The 14,254-nt window shown below is 38.8% G+C and overlaps 1 long non-coding RNA gene across 1 annotated transcript in view; it reads left to right on the forward strand.

Moving 5' to 3' along the window:
* Positions 1–14,254, forward strand: part of LOC129526330 (uncharacterized) — a 235,927-nt gene that overhangs the window by 123,615 nt on the left and 98,058 nt on the right. The window lies entirely within an intron of this gene.

Genomic DNA, 14,254 nt, shown 5'->3' on the forward strand with positions numbered 1-14,254 from the left:
TTACCTATTACATCTTTATATGTTGTATGCCCATTAACATAGATTTATAATTACTGTTTTATGTAATTGTCTTTTAAATCATATAGAAAACAAAAAGAGTGTTTATAAACCAAAAGTACAATAATATTGAGTTTTATATTTACGTATGTAGTTAACTTTATGAGTGATCTTTATTTCTTCATAGGGCTTTGAGTTACCATCTAGTGTCCTTTAGTTTCAGTTTTAAAAACTCCCTTTAGCATTTATTGTAGTGCAGGTTTACTAGTGACAGATCCCTTTAGCTTTTGTCTGTTGGGGAAGGTCTTAATTTAGCCTTCATTTTTGAAGCCATGGAAATCTTGGCTTAACAGCTTTTAAAAATTCAGTACTTTAAATATATCTCACTGCCTTTTGGCCTCCATAGTTTCTGATGAAAAATCAGTTATTAACCTTATTGAGGATCCTTTGTATGTGACAAATTGCTTCTCTTTTACTGTTTTCAAATTTTTCTGTTAACTAGGACTTTCTACAGCTTGATTATAATATGTCTCTGTGGATCTCTGAGTTTACTCTGCTTAAAGTTGAGTATTTTGTGTGTAGCTTCACATCTGTCATCAAAGTTAGAAGGTTTTTGGCCATTATTTCTTTACAAGTGTTTCTGTTCTTTTCTCTCTATGACTTTTATAATATGTGTGTTAGTATAGTTCATAGTGTGCCATAGGACCCTTAGGCTCTTAATTTTTCTTCATATTTTTCTTTCTGCTTGTCAGACTAATTTTAATTACATTCTCTTTAAGTTCACTGATGCTTTCTTCTGTCTGCTTGAATGTGCAATTTAACTCCTTTAGTAAATATTTTATTTCAGTTGTTTTACTTTAAGCTCCAGAATTTCTATTTGGTTCTTTTTAAAAATAATTTCTGTTTCTTTATTGATATTCTCTATTTTTTCATATATTGTTTTCTTGATTTCTTTTAGTTCTTTATCCATGGTTTCTTTCAATTTTTGAATAAGACCATTAATTTAAAGTCTTTGTCTAGTAAGTCCAATATCTCAGTTGGTCTTACTTAATTTCTCTTTTTTCCTATAAATCTATAATTTCCTGTTTATTTGTATGTATTGTAATTTTTGTTGAAAAGTGAACATTTTGAATATTGTAATGTGGTAATTCTGAAAATAAGATTCTACCTTTTCTCCAGAAATTGCTTTTGTTGTTTGATGAAGGCTGCAGTTGTCTCTTTTATGGAAGGCATGTATTTCTTGTCATGTGTGTTCTCTAAAGTGCCCATTGTGTTATCTCTACAGTCAGCCAATGACTTGACAGGTATTTTCTTAAATGCCTGGATCCAATAAGAAAAGAAAAGAAAGGTACCTGTCTTTGAAAACTTCTAATGATTTAGGTGGTGGGAGTAGTGACTCCAGCGAGTGGGGGTTGATATAATATCTAACCTCTGTGCTGGCCTCTCAATGATGAAAAGCAGTGATCAAACTGAATCATTTCTATTTTGAGGGACCACAGTCTCTATTTCCCAATCTGGTTCTAGCTAGCCACAGCAGCATCATGGGTGCCATCTCCATATCTGCCTGTCACAGGGTTTGGGGATGGGATGATAGTGGCTAAGCAAAACACCAGAATTCAATGAAATTTACCAGTCTGTTTCTTCATCAAGCGCCTCCCACGATGTTGAGAATGTTCCCCTAGATTCCAGAGCTCCAAAATTGTTGCCTTACAGTTCTTGCCAGCCAGCTTAATAGAACTGTGTGTGTGTGCGTGTGTGTGTGTGTGTGTGTGTGTGTGTGTGTGTGTGTGTGTGTAAGGACAGATTCCTGGAGCTTCCAATTCCACTATCTTTTGTGATGTAACTTCTCCTATATTATGTTTGTTCTTCTATTTATTAAGAAGAATCCAAAACAATGTTTAGACTCTTAGCTCTGGTAGAAATGGTACATTCACTAATTTTCCGATTTTGCTGCTATGGCCTATAGACTAACAAGTGGGAATCTAGAAAATGTATCAGAATTTTAGATCATCCAAGGTGGATAAACTACTCCTTTGCACTCCAGAACCTCCTGGGGACAGTAGAGAAATAAGGTGATTTTGAAGACTATTGTGAGAATGTGGAGGGTGTGTTTTAGTTAGTTAATTAAATTATAGATGGAAACTCCATTATTTAAGAGCATTAACTAATGTCAATAAAAGAGAACAAAGTTAAAACAATTTCATATCTAGAATGTTTAAGAAAAATTTACAATATGAACAATATGATATAAAACATCTCTTAGAACAGCTCAAACAAGGCATCATGAAAACTTGGGAAAGTGTAGGTGATGACTTATCATGGGGCTTTTCCATTCCAAAGAAATACTGTTCTCTCCTGCGCACATCTTCAAGTCAGCAAGTTTCTTGACAGAAGGCGGTAATATCACACAAATGAAATTATAAGGGTCTGTATTAAAATACATGCACTTTTTGCTACTTACACTCTGAAAATAACAAAATGCATTCACTTGTGATTTTATAATTTTTTCTTCAGTTTTTAGTAAAAAAAAAAAATGTTAACATATATACTTTTACTATATAATACTCTTAAATCTCCATGAGGTAAACTACTGTTTTTATTTTCTGGTTACTAACGGGGTTTAGGGAGTCAATTCCTGATCTAAATTTATCTCTAAATTCTAATAGAAAATGAATTTAAAAATCATATGCAAGAGGGAAATTTTAGAGATAATAAAACTCTCTATTTTGTAGGGAGACCGCAGAATGCTTATTGAACAAGAATCCAGTTTTATGTTTTGTTAAGTAAGGACAATTAGTGTCTTAGGTCCTTTTGAATTTAATGATAAAGTATATTGTATATTTTAATGTATAAAAATTGTAAGTATTTTGCATAAAATTTCTATGAATCTGAAATGACACCCCAATTGAGTTGTTTCTTCCCAGTGAATTTTATGATTAGATCTTAAAAACGTGGGCACATTCACAATAAATGCAGTAGATTATAATTTGAAAGGAGTGATAGTAATAAGCATAAAAGAAAACAAAAATAATGGCAGATTTGGGTTTTACTGGCACATGAGAGGTCAGTTTTTGAGATATTTGAAATAACATAGAGTCTCACTGTATATAAACAACCTGATAATTTTTTTAAAGTTTCATAACCAAGTCAGCATTTCAGAGGGAAGAAATTTTGATGAAAGCCATGCTGTATAAAAATTAGCTCCTGTATTCATTAACTCTGTTGGGAAGCAAATGTTTCACCTAAGGAGGAATGTTTCTCAGGAAGCTAGTGTATGATATGTGTGTATTGATTAATTTTATGTCTTAAAATATTTAATGCAACTTGATAAAAATCAAATTGACTACAGAGAATTAAAAATATCATAATATAAAATTTCATTTTAGGTATGTGTAAGTCGTTTTCCACTGAATTCTGTGTCACGTGAAATCCTTACAAAATTTTATTAAGATAATGTATAGATATGTGTCTGTATATGTATGTATACACATGTACATGCATGATTTACATTTGTTTTTCACAGAATGGAGGCAATATTAGCTTTCCTTAAAGAAAACCATGACTCTTGACAGCTCTTTAAATATTTTGCAGGTTACTGTGACTGATTCAGTTCAAACATTATGTGGCATGAACATTTGCTCATGTGTCATATTGATGTTGATGATGTTAGCTGAGAGAGAGGAAGTACTTAACTGGAATACTATGCTTCTCAGTTTAGACACTAATTTTCTAGCTATTGCAAAACACATTTCATTCTCGCTTTAGACACACAGGGTAAAAGGCAGACTCTGCATTCACAGACCTGGAGAGCTCATGGAAATTCATTGCAGTTCTTAGCAATTCCACCTTTGATTTTTCTCTTCAGAGATGAATATGATTCTAAGAACTACTCCAGGAGCTTTCAAACTTTTGTTTGGGATGCCACCATCTTTGAAGCCTTTTTTTCTTGTTGGCTGGAAATTTTGTAAAATGTCTCTGTGAATTTCCCCTATGGCATGTCGACATCCAAGATGGTAGCCGTGGGAGGCCCCAGCCCCCTTAGTGGCGACTCCACTCAGGAATGTGCACAGCTGCAGGAACCTGGGCTGCTGCGCGGAGGGGATTGTGCAGTTGCTCAGCTGTGTGATCCAGTGAACACAAAATATTTCACTCGGAAACTAATACTTCTTTAAGGAAAACTTACGGGGGGAGGAAAAACAGGTGAGACCAGATGATCTAATCCAATTAAAACCATGGGATCTTTCCTTCTTATCTTTAAATAGTTTGCTTCCAAACATACCGTGGTGTGATTGTTTGCCTTGTTCTAATGTGACATAAGGGTGTATTTTCAATTTAAATGCACTGTGAGGTGCCAAAAGATCACTAAGGGAGTTTGTGGAATATGTTTTCCTTAGAGCTCCAGGGCTCAATATAGAGCAATTTTGCTTGAGGAGAAATGGAGATCTTAAATGAGCTCTAGAGGTCTCTTTATATCACATTTATAAAATGACAAATGGATTGAAGTAGGTTCAAACCACAATGCAAACTCCGGGAAAGTTCCAGGGTATGAGGTCAAATCTGCCTCTCTCTCTGCTGTTCGTTTTTCTCTTCCTGCCTTGGCTCTGTCTTTCCTTTGTTTCACTCTCTTTCTCTTGGTTCATCTTTTTCCCTTTTGTGTCTCTTTCCTCCTCTTACAATTTTGGAGAGCGTAGCCTGTTTGTTCTTCGTCTTTTCCTTATCTATGGGCCTCATGACCCTTTTCTTTAAAGCATTTGTTCATGTCCTTATTGCTTTTAGAAACCAACAGAAGTTTCTGACATCATATATTGAATATGACTGAGGAAGAAGCCAAAGTTGTACTTAAAGAAAAGAGATGCTTTCTAAGAGAATCTGGTAGTGTTTACAAACTATGTTAGTGTAACACAAAATATTTATGAAGTGATTTCACAAAGGTAAGTCAAGCCCAGAGCCAGGATCTAAACTAAGGAACAGAGTAGGTGTTTGAGGAATGAATGCTGTCTTCTCCCCTCTGTCCTCCAGTAAGGAAGCACACCACTGTGACAACTGACGGGTTCAGAAGAGGGTGATTTCACAGCAGGTCATGAAAGGTAGAGGGCTGGTTAGAATTGGGCAGAGATGATGACATAACAGCTTTGGAATGATGCTACTGTGAGGTGAGGGGCTTGAAGCAAATCTTCATGAGCAAGCTGTTAGTCTTGATAAATAAGCTATTTTACTTGGTTCCTGTCTTATCTTCGTGGAGTAAGTAGCTTAGTTATTTTTGCTTCTTCTCAGTGTCATTTATCACAGGGACAGGAAAGTATTTTGGATTCATTTTTCAGCCTGCATCAACTTGTCGTGTGTACATCTCATTATGGTGCATCACAGTTAATTACTTACATGTGCTTTTCCCTCAAGACTGTGAACAATTGATAGCATTTAATTTTGTATCATGATAAACATGTTGCCTGGTGGCAATTTCAGCCACATTTTAAAGTGAAATGGATAATCTAATGTCAAAACAAAAACTAACTCAACCTCTCCTACTGCATTCACCCCCTCCCCCACCCCATAATGAAGCACTGTGATCATAGTAATAGAGATGACCAGAGAACCTTGGCACTCGGGCTGACTCCTGGCAGCTGGACTGGCAGGATTTAATAGTAAGAATACAATTTTGTGATAGAGGTGAGTGGACCACATTGCTCATTCCTGAAAGGATGCATTTTGCCTGAGGTTGCTGTTTCTCGTTGTTGCAGGCAAGCTGTGGAAGACTTAGCTGGCTTCTGCTGGTCTCAGAGGTCAACAGGTATATTCACACGAGTTTTCTTGAAATCTACATGCCATTGCACAAACTCTTTTAGATTTTGTAAACTCAGTAAAACCATTTCATTTATTAGGAGTAAATATAGAAAGATCTGTAAGTTAACGAATGATATTTATCAAATGCTTATTTTTTGGGACACCATACCAAGCCTTTCAAGGTTCATTATAACTATGGACAATTTGTGATGCATGAATGCCAGGTGTGCCAGATTTCGTATTCTAAGGCAAAGAAAATATATATAAGCAAAATAGGTTAGTAGCTCAGCTTCTTTGTTGAGATTTATTTTCAAAAGCAAATGTGACTTATTTTTTCTTGGCAAACTAGGGCCTGTCCTGAGAAGCATAACCAGGTTGGTGAGAGGATCTAGAATCTTGTAATATGAAGAGCAGGTGAGGGAATTAGGGATTTTAGCCTGGGGAAGAGAAAACATAATGGGAACAAGATAGCTGTCTTTAAATGTTTGAAAAGCTGTCAGGTGGGAAAAGGATTAGACAGATTCTGTGAAACTCCAGAGGGCATAAATATGGGTGGAAGTTTTGAGGAAGCGGGTTTGGGTTGAAAGAAATTTCTAACAATTTGAGCTATAGATAAAACAAATGATGTGTTCTAAAACATCGTAGGGTGTGTTCAAGAAAGGAATTTCTGCACCAATTAACCCATGGACGTTTGGATTAGATATCCTCTAAGGGAACTTTCAGCTCTAAGGCTCTGTGTTTCTTGGGGATGAAAATCACACTTTACACAAAGAGGTAGTTCGGTTTGCCATAACCAGTCACAACAGCCAACTTACAGATGTCCTGAGAAGCAAACTCAAACACTGCTTATGCGGACCTCTGAGCCCAACCCCTGCCCGCGTCTCCATTTTCATCCAAGAATCCTCTCTTCCCCAGTGTCCAACTTGCAGCTTTCTTGGTGGTTCTAGATTTTTCTTTTTTTGGTGAGAGCCATCATATAGGCCAATTCCTCTGCCTAGAATTTCTTCTTTTCACTTTTTCCTTAGCTGACTCTATGCCTCTCAACGTAAATGTCTCTCTTTCCAAAGAAGACATTCTTTTTCTTTTTCCTTTTTAATGTTTACAGGATCTGCGATGCTTTGTTGCATGTATGCACTACATAATGATCAAATCAAGGTGATTAGCATATTCATCACCTCAAATATTTATCAATTAGTTGTGGTGAGAATATTCAAATTCCTCTCTTTTAGCTTCTTTGAAATGTACAGTACATTACTGTTAACTATAATGACCCTCTTGTGCATTAGAACACCACAACTTATTCCTCGTGTCTAACTGTAATCTTGGACCCATTGTCCAAACTCACCCCATTTCCCCTCCCCTTTACCCTTCCCAGCCTCTGATAACTTCCATTCTACTCTGTACTTCTATGAGCTTGCCTTTTAAAAATTCCACGTATGAGTGAGATCATAGTATCTGTCTTTCTCTGCCTGGCTTATTTCATTTAACATCATGTCCTCCAGCTTCATTTGTGTTGTTGCAAATGGCAGGATTTCATTCTTTCTGACAGCTGAATAATATTCCATTGTGTATTTGTACCACGTTTTCTTTATCCACTTACCAGTTGATAGGCACTTTGGTTGATTTCATATCTTGGCTATTGTGAATAGTGCTGCAGTGAGCATGGAGGTGCAGAGATCTCTCTGACATGCTGGTTTTATTTCTTTTAGATATATACCTAGCAATGGGGTTACTGGATCATATGGTAGTTGTGTTTTTTTATTTTTTGAGAAATTGCTATACTGTGTTCCATAATGGCTGTCCTAATTTACATTCCCACCAATATTTGTTATTGTTTGACCTTTTGATAATAGACATTCTAACTGGAATATGGTGATATCTCATTATGATTTGGATTTGCATCTCCCTGATGATTAGTCATATTGAGCCTTTTTTTAATATATGTCTATTGGCAAGTTGGATGTCTTCTTTTGAGAGCTGTCTATTCAGGTCATGGGAAGCCATGCTTGATTCAGTGGTTAACTTCCTCTGTGAAGACCCTGCATGGCGTGGCACATTGCCTTTTTATAATACTCTTTACTCTGTTTGAGAATTATTCGTTCCCTGTCTGTTTTTCCTATAGGACTGGAGCCTGTTTGAGGGCAGGAACATGTCCCTTGTTCTTGGCTGCCTCACCACTTTTAGACATGTACTGTATACTCATGTATCGACATTGAATTTACTTTTCAATTTTCATGAACTCATATATTGTGTGTGGTAGCAGTGTGTTGCTATGAGGGATGATGAGCTGTGAAGATTTAGAAACTGGGAAGCTTTAAAAAATTTAAAGCTTTTAGTATCTTTACAAGGTAGAAGGATTTCTTTCTCATGATAACGCCTTTGGAGTTCTTAGAATAGCTGTCCACACGTAGCACCGTAATTCCTCACCTAACAGGAACAAAAATGCATGGTCAGAATTACCTGATTTTTGCACAGGGTGAGCCTAGCAGGGAATAAAATGCTAATAGTGAGACCAGATGAAAAGGTGACAAATAAGTCAATAAATGACTTTGCACATAATTATACTTGGTTTACTTCTTCTCAGCTGCAGTTGATCTCAGTTACCACCTTGAGAGTAATACCCATTCTTCTCCACTCTAAACTCTAATGACCTAGTCAGCTGACCAAACAGGAAAATGTTTGACTGTAACCTCCAGGAGAGAAATTTATAATACTTTATTGCAACCCAGTAATATTTACTTGTTTTATTGTCTGAAAAACTATTCTTTATTATTCCTGCTGTTTTTGCCTAGGAAAAGTTAGTTTTCTTTCTCCAAGAGACTTGCCATCTGTTGACAGGCATTCACACCAGTTGGCATGAAAGATCACGGAACAGCTTTCCTGGTGGAGTTTGGATCCATGTTTATCATTTACAGTTAATTAGAGGTGATTTCCCTGAACTTCTTGGGTAGTTTTGAGACCAGATTGAGAGGAAGAGATTTTCGTTTCTTTGTGTTTGTGTAACCACATGAAAGTTTGTCTCCTCCTGCCCATCCATCCCCTTTTTGCTGTAAGAAAATAACTCCAGTCTTGTGCTACTAACTCTCCTGATAAAAATTACTGGCCTTTTGTTAGGCAAAACAAACTAAACCCATGGCCCAGATTCATGGATAATATTTTTGGGGTTAACTGCTTACAGAGATCTTTAAAAGTTATTATTATCCAGAGAAGAGATAGCAATAATAGTTAGGGACCATTTTGTAGCAGTTACCACTGTCCTAGAAATATCAGCACAGAATTGTTGATTTTCTAATGAAAAGAAGAGTAAGGCATACAAGTAGTTGTAATGTGTGTAGCGCAGAGAATAAGGTTGATCCATTTTCAGTAGGGAATGGGACTTCAGTTATTTTTCCAGGACTGATGATGAGTCTTTGATGAGTCACCCTTACTCTCAGCTGGTTACAGTCAAGTCAACAAATATTTCCTGAGAAATACAGAGGAGCACTGAGACAAGTATGGATTTTACACCAAGGATTTCTTTGGGAATGAAGGTACGAGCTTTCTGGGCCCGTGGATCTCATTGCATTGTTTGGGAACATATGGATTGGATTTGTGATGTTAGTCATATTAGCAAGATACTCAGGTCAACAGAGTCAAGAAGTGTGTGTGTGTCTAAGTCACATAATAGAACAATAAATTCTTTTGGTTGTCTTTTATTTTAAACATAGTGAGACCTTTTGTCTAACAAAAGCCAGGTGTGCCCATGTATGCTGGTGGTCCTAGCTACTCTCAAGGCTGAGGTGGGAGGATTGCTTGAGCTCAGGAGGTCGAGGCTGTAGTGAGCTGTGATCACTCCACTGTACTTCAGCCTGGGCAACAGAACAAGACTCTGTCTCAAAAAAGTAAAATAAAATAAAATAAAGCAGCAATTAGAGCATCCAAAGAGTGCCTCCAGATAGTCATGGTGAGAATAGGTCAGTCAGTTGGGAATTGATAACAACTGTGATGAAGGTGGCAACTGAGGTCAACTGCAGCAGTTTAAGCACTTTGGTAAACAATGCTTTAGATCCTATAGTTTGAGAACATTGCAGTAAAGTCAGTTAAGGGAAATAAATGAAATTGACCAGTGAGAAGATTGTTAAAATAATTGCCCTTGAGAGACAAAGAAGTCTGTCTTCTGGAGGAGCAAGCTCTCTCCACAGAGTCAAATGTCTCCACTGAGACAGTTCCCTGGTATGACTTCGGTTACCTGGAGGTGCTGCCTGTGGGTGCTCTAATCTTGGGGTGGCTCTTTCCAAACTCCTGCCTGTGCACTCATGCATTCTTGCAGAAACCCACAGTGGCAGGGATTCCTGTCCTGTGCCACACGTGCCTGTGGAATTCTTGTCTCTGGGATTGTCAGGCTGTCACATTTGATAAATCCTAGATTTGAAAAGGAAAAAAAGAAACAAAACATTTACATCAAACCAATATGCAACGGCCAGAGCTGAGAAGAAAAATGGTCCACCCCACTGGCCTTCTCTCTCTCTGCCCTCCTTCTCCTCCTCCTTCTCTTCTCTCTTTCAGCAAAACCTGGCAAATTCTTACGAATTCAAAGCTGGAACAAGACTGCTTTCTCCCCAGCGCCTGCTCCTTAAGCCCTTGGATGTTCGTGGCCCTACTGCACTGCTGAGCCTGGCAAAGGGAGAGGAGGTCACGCAGGACAAATTGAAGCAGTGAAGGGATATTTGGCACCAAATTTAGCAAGAAATCCTGCAATCCTGTGGGCCAGCTGAGTCCATTACTGTGTAGGATACATCCACGTGGAGCCTTTCTATGGCCCTCAAGGACAACTGATGGAGCAGTGGCAGAATGCCATGTGGTCTTAGAAAAGGCTTTTAAATCTCTTGTTCTTATTTTCTAAAGCTCATGCACTTTTTATTTTATTTTCTTAATGCTGGAAAATTTTGCTATTGGTCTTCCATTACCTAATTAAAATGAGAACAGTGTGTGAGGAAACTAGTGTGTAAGAAAAAAGCTCCTCCACTCTTGAGCAAGTTGCACTTCCAAGCCCTGTAAGATGCTTCCCCTGGAGGGCGACTCACACCCGAGGAGTACCCCTCCCGACTTTGGTGATTTCAAGCACTTCAGAAGGAGCAACATTTGGTATGTCAAAGAAGGGACGTGCGAGAAGGGGAGAATTTTCCACAAAAGCACAGCTCGCTGCCAGAGAGCACACATGAGGCCTGAGCATTTGAGCAGAAACCACTCTCATATTTGAAAGAGCTGCAGCGAGGCAGAGAGAACTGGAGGAGAAGGCTGAAGAAGCCAATGTATTTTTCAGAATGTGGCAAAAGTTCTCTGTGGTAATCCTACCTGAGGCAAAAATATAAAAGCAGATTTAGACCTCCTTATTATGTTAAGCCAAATATGACCTTCACCTTCCAAGAAAGAAATTGAAAAAAAGTGAAAAAAAATTGGGCAGGAAACTGAAATCCCAATTTTTCATATGATCCAGTGTAGAGAACCTAAATCCTTTGTACTTTATATTCTCACTGTTTAAATGTAAATCGCATCATATATGGTCTGTGGGCTCTGTGACGGTTAAGAACGTCAAGTCACAGTTCTGCCCTCCTTCCTCCACTCTGGAGGGTGAATGCGTTTTCTCCGGGGGCAGCCTCCAGGGGGTGCTCCACACCAGGAGGAGGGCTGAAGTATCTTGTTGTCTACTGAGGGCTTTCAGACTTAGGCACCTAGGCCACGTGGTTAGGGGACAGGACCAGAATGGGAATGAGCCCTTTCCTTTTTGTCTTTCTGTTGATAGTTCCATACTATTAAGAGAGATACTATTAGGGTTGTCTCTTTTCAGCTCCCCATCCGCATATTTGCCTACCTTTTTTGAATTCCTGCAGTGCTGCCTTTCTCCAAGTCCATATCTTGGATCTTGTTGCATTTCCCTCAACCCTCCACCCAGTGGTGATGCTTCCCAGGCTGAGGTGTTGCTCGCCTTCACCTGTAGCTTGCATTGACTCCAGAGCCAGCCTGCCAGCCTGAAGGTCTTGAAGGTACCTCAAAGTCAGTATTTCCAAAATCAGGATTATTCATGCATTTGCTTATCAACAACATGCTGTGTAGCAGATCCAACCACTTAACACACTCAGTGATAAAGCAGCTTTAGCATCGTTTTAGGAGCACGGACTTTGGAGAAGGGAAGGCTGGGGCACATTTAAGCTGTATGAACTTAGGCGAGTTACGGAACTTCTCAAAACCTCATTTTTCCACCACAAAGGTTGGATAATAACACTGTTGTCTTGAAGTGTCATTGCAAGAATAAAATGGGATGATGTTGTAAAGTATATAAACAATGCATGCTATATAATTGAGATCAATAATATTAGTTGTTGTGAAAGAGATGTGTAAAATAAATACGGGAACACCTAACTATGTGTTAGTGCATCAGGGACAGCGTCATAGAGACAGAGCTGTTGAGGTCCTCCCTCAGAGACAAGAGGCAGCCAGCCAGGTAGGAAAGAAGGAAGGGTTTTCTATTCTTCTATTTGTGAAGGTATGAGGAGGCAGCATGAAATAGCATAGGCATTTGGTAAACATTAAGTAGTGTAATACTGAGAGTGAGACTTTGTGTGGATAAGTGAGGAGATAGGGAGGTAGAATGTACACAGGCATCACATCATCATGTACCTTTGTGTTAAGCTAAATAGTTTCAATTTTATCCTGGAAGCTATGGGGAGCAATTACAGGGCTTTAAGCATGGGAATGGCATGATCAGATTTATATTTTAGAAATAACACATTGGCAACTGTGTGGAGTAGGCATTGGAGTCATGCCAGGCTGGAGGTGGTGAGACTAGTTAGGAGGCAGTTGCAGTAATCCAGGCAAGACTTGTTGAGGGCCTGGATTAAGGCAGTGACTTCGCAGATAGAGAGAATGGTGTGGATATGAGTGGATATTAAAGAGGCAGAATCTGTAGGACTTGGTAACTTTAGATGAGGGCTAAATGAGGAAAGAGAATTGGGATGCCTGCCAAATTTCTGCTCTGGGCAAGTGGATGGATGAGTCCACGGTAGCTTCACTCAGTGAGATATGGAATACTGAAAGATGAAAACATCTTGACAATGGGCCCAGTTTGGGACCCAAGGAATTTTCTCTCAGATTAATTGAGGAGAGATGGCTAATAAGGTCTGGTCATTTCTTTTCTTTCAGAGGTAGGGAACCAACATCCAGGAGATGGTAAATGGAGTAGTGTGTTCAGATGAAGAGTTGTGTGTTGAGTGAGAAGAGCCAAGGCCAAGATCTGGGAAACATGGGCACTCAAAAGAAGGAGGATGTTGAACTAGTCGGTGACATAGCCTACACCAGCAAGCCATGGAACCCCAGAGAATCAGGAAAGATCGTTCAGTGTCACAGAAGGCAAAGGAGAGGCTGAGTCATGTAGTCAAAAGACACAGATCACATCAAGTTAGAGAAGAGAAAACTGACCACTGGGTTGGAAACATGGAGGCCATTAGTGACCTTGGCGAGAGCAATTTTATGGGCACTGTGGGAGGAATGCCCGAACGTAGTGCGTTGAAAGAATGTGGGAAGTGAGAAAGGGTGGGTATCCAATATATTCTACTGCTTCAAGAAGCTTTGCAGTGAAAAAGGGAGAGGCGTAGAGAATGGAATTTAGAAAGGAATTTGAATTTGAAGAAATTCAAATTTGCTTTCTTTTTACTTTCAATTTATTTATTTTTGGAGTAGAAATGTGGGAGAACACTGTGTGTGTGTGTGTGTGTGTGTGTGTGTTGTAGGGAAAATCCAGTAGAAGTAGAAATACTGAAATAAGCGATGGGATGCAGCCCTTGAGGATGTGAGAAGGGGAGGGTCACAGAGCATGAGTGATGGCAGGGCCCAGCTAGAAAGGTCACCTCCTTGAGACAAAAGAGAGTGAGGAAAGACCAGTGCAGGCATAAATATGTTTTGTTTTAATGATGGGAGAAAAGAGTTCTTTCTTGATACATTATATTTGTTTCTGTTAGGCAGGAGCAAGTTGATTTGTTGAGAATATGTAGCAAGGAGGCTTGAGGATGGAAATAACATTTAAAGTAGAGGAAAGAGCTAACATGCATTGTGTGCTTACTGTGTTCCGATCGGAATTTACTTGAAAGGTATTGACTTTTTTAATCCTCAAAATCACCCTATAAGTCAGATAAAATTAGCACCCTCATTTTACAGATGAGGAAACTGAGGCACAGATATTAAACTGTCTTGACAGAGGAGAGCTGGAACCCAAAGTTTTGCCTCCATGACCCATTCTTTTATGCGTTTATACATCCGTGGAGCACCAAATTCGGAAGTACTACAACTGATTGAAATAATAGACCATGAAGTCCAATCTTTAAAGGAAACAAAATAAAAACTCAAAAAGGTAACAATGGCTTCAGATATTCCTTCACGTTGTGAAGGAGTCTGGGATGGGCATCTTCAGAGAGTATCTGTGACCTGGAATGTGGCTGTGGCA

Source organism: Gorilla gorilla, chromosome 14, assembly GCF_029281585.2.
Source record: "Gorilla gorilla gorilla isolate KB3781 chromosome 14, NHGRI_mGorGor1-v2.1_pri, whole genome shotgun sequence".
Classification (NCBI taxonomy): domain Eukaryota; kingdom Metazoa; phylum Chordata; class Mammalia; order Primates; family Hominidae; genus Gorilla; species Gorilla gorilla.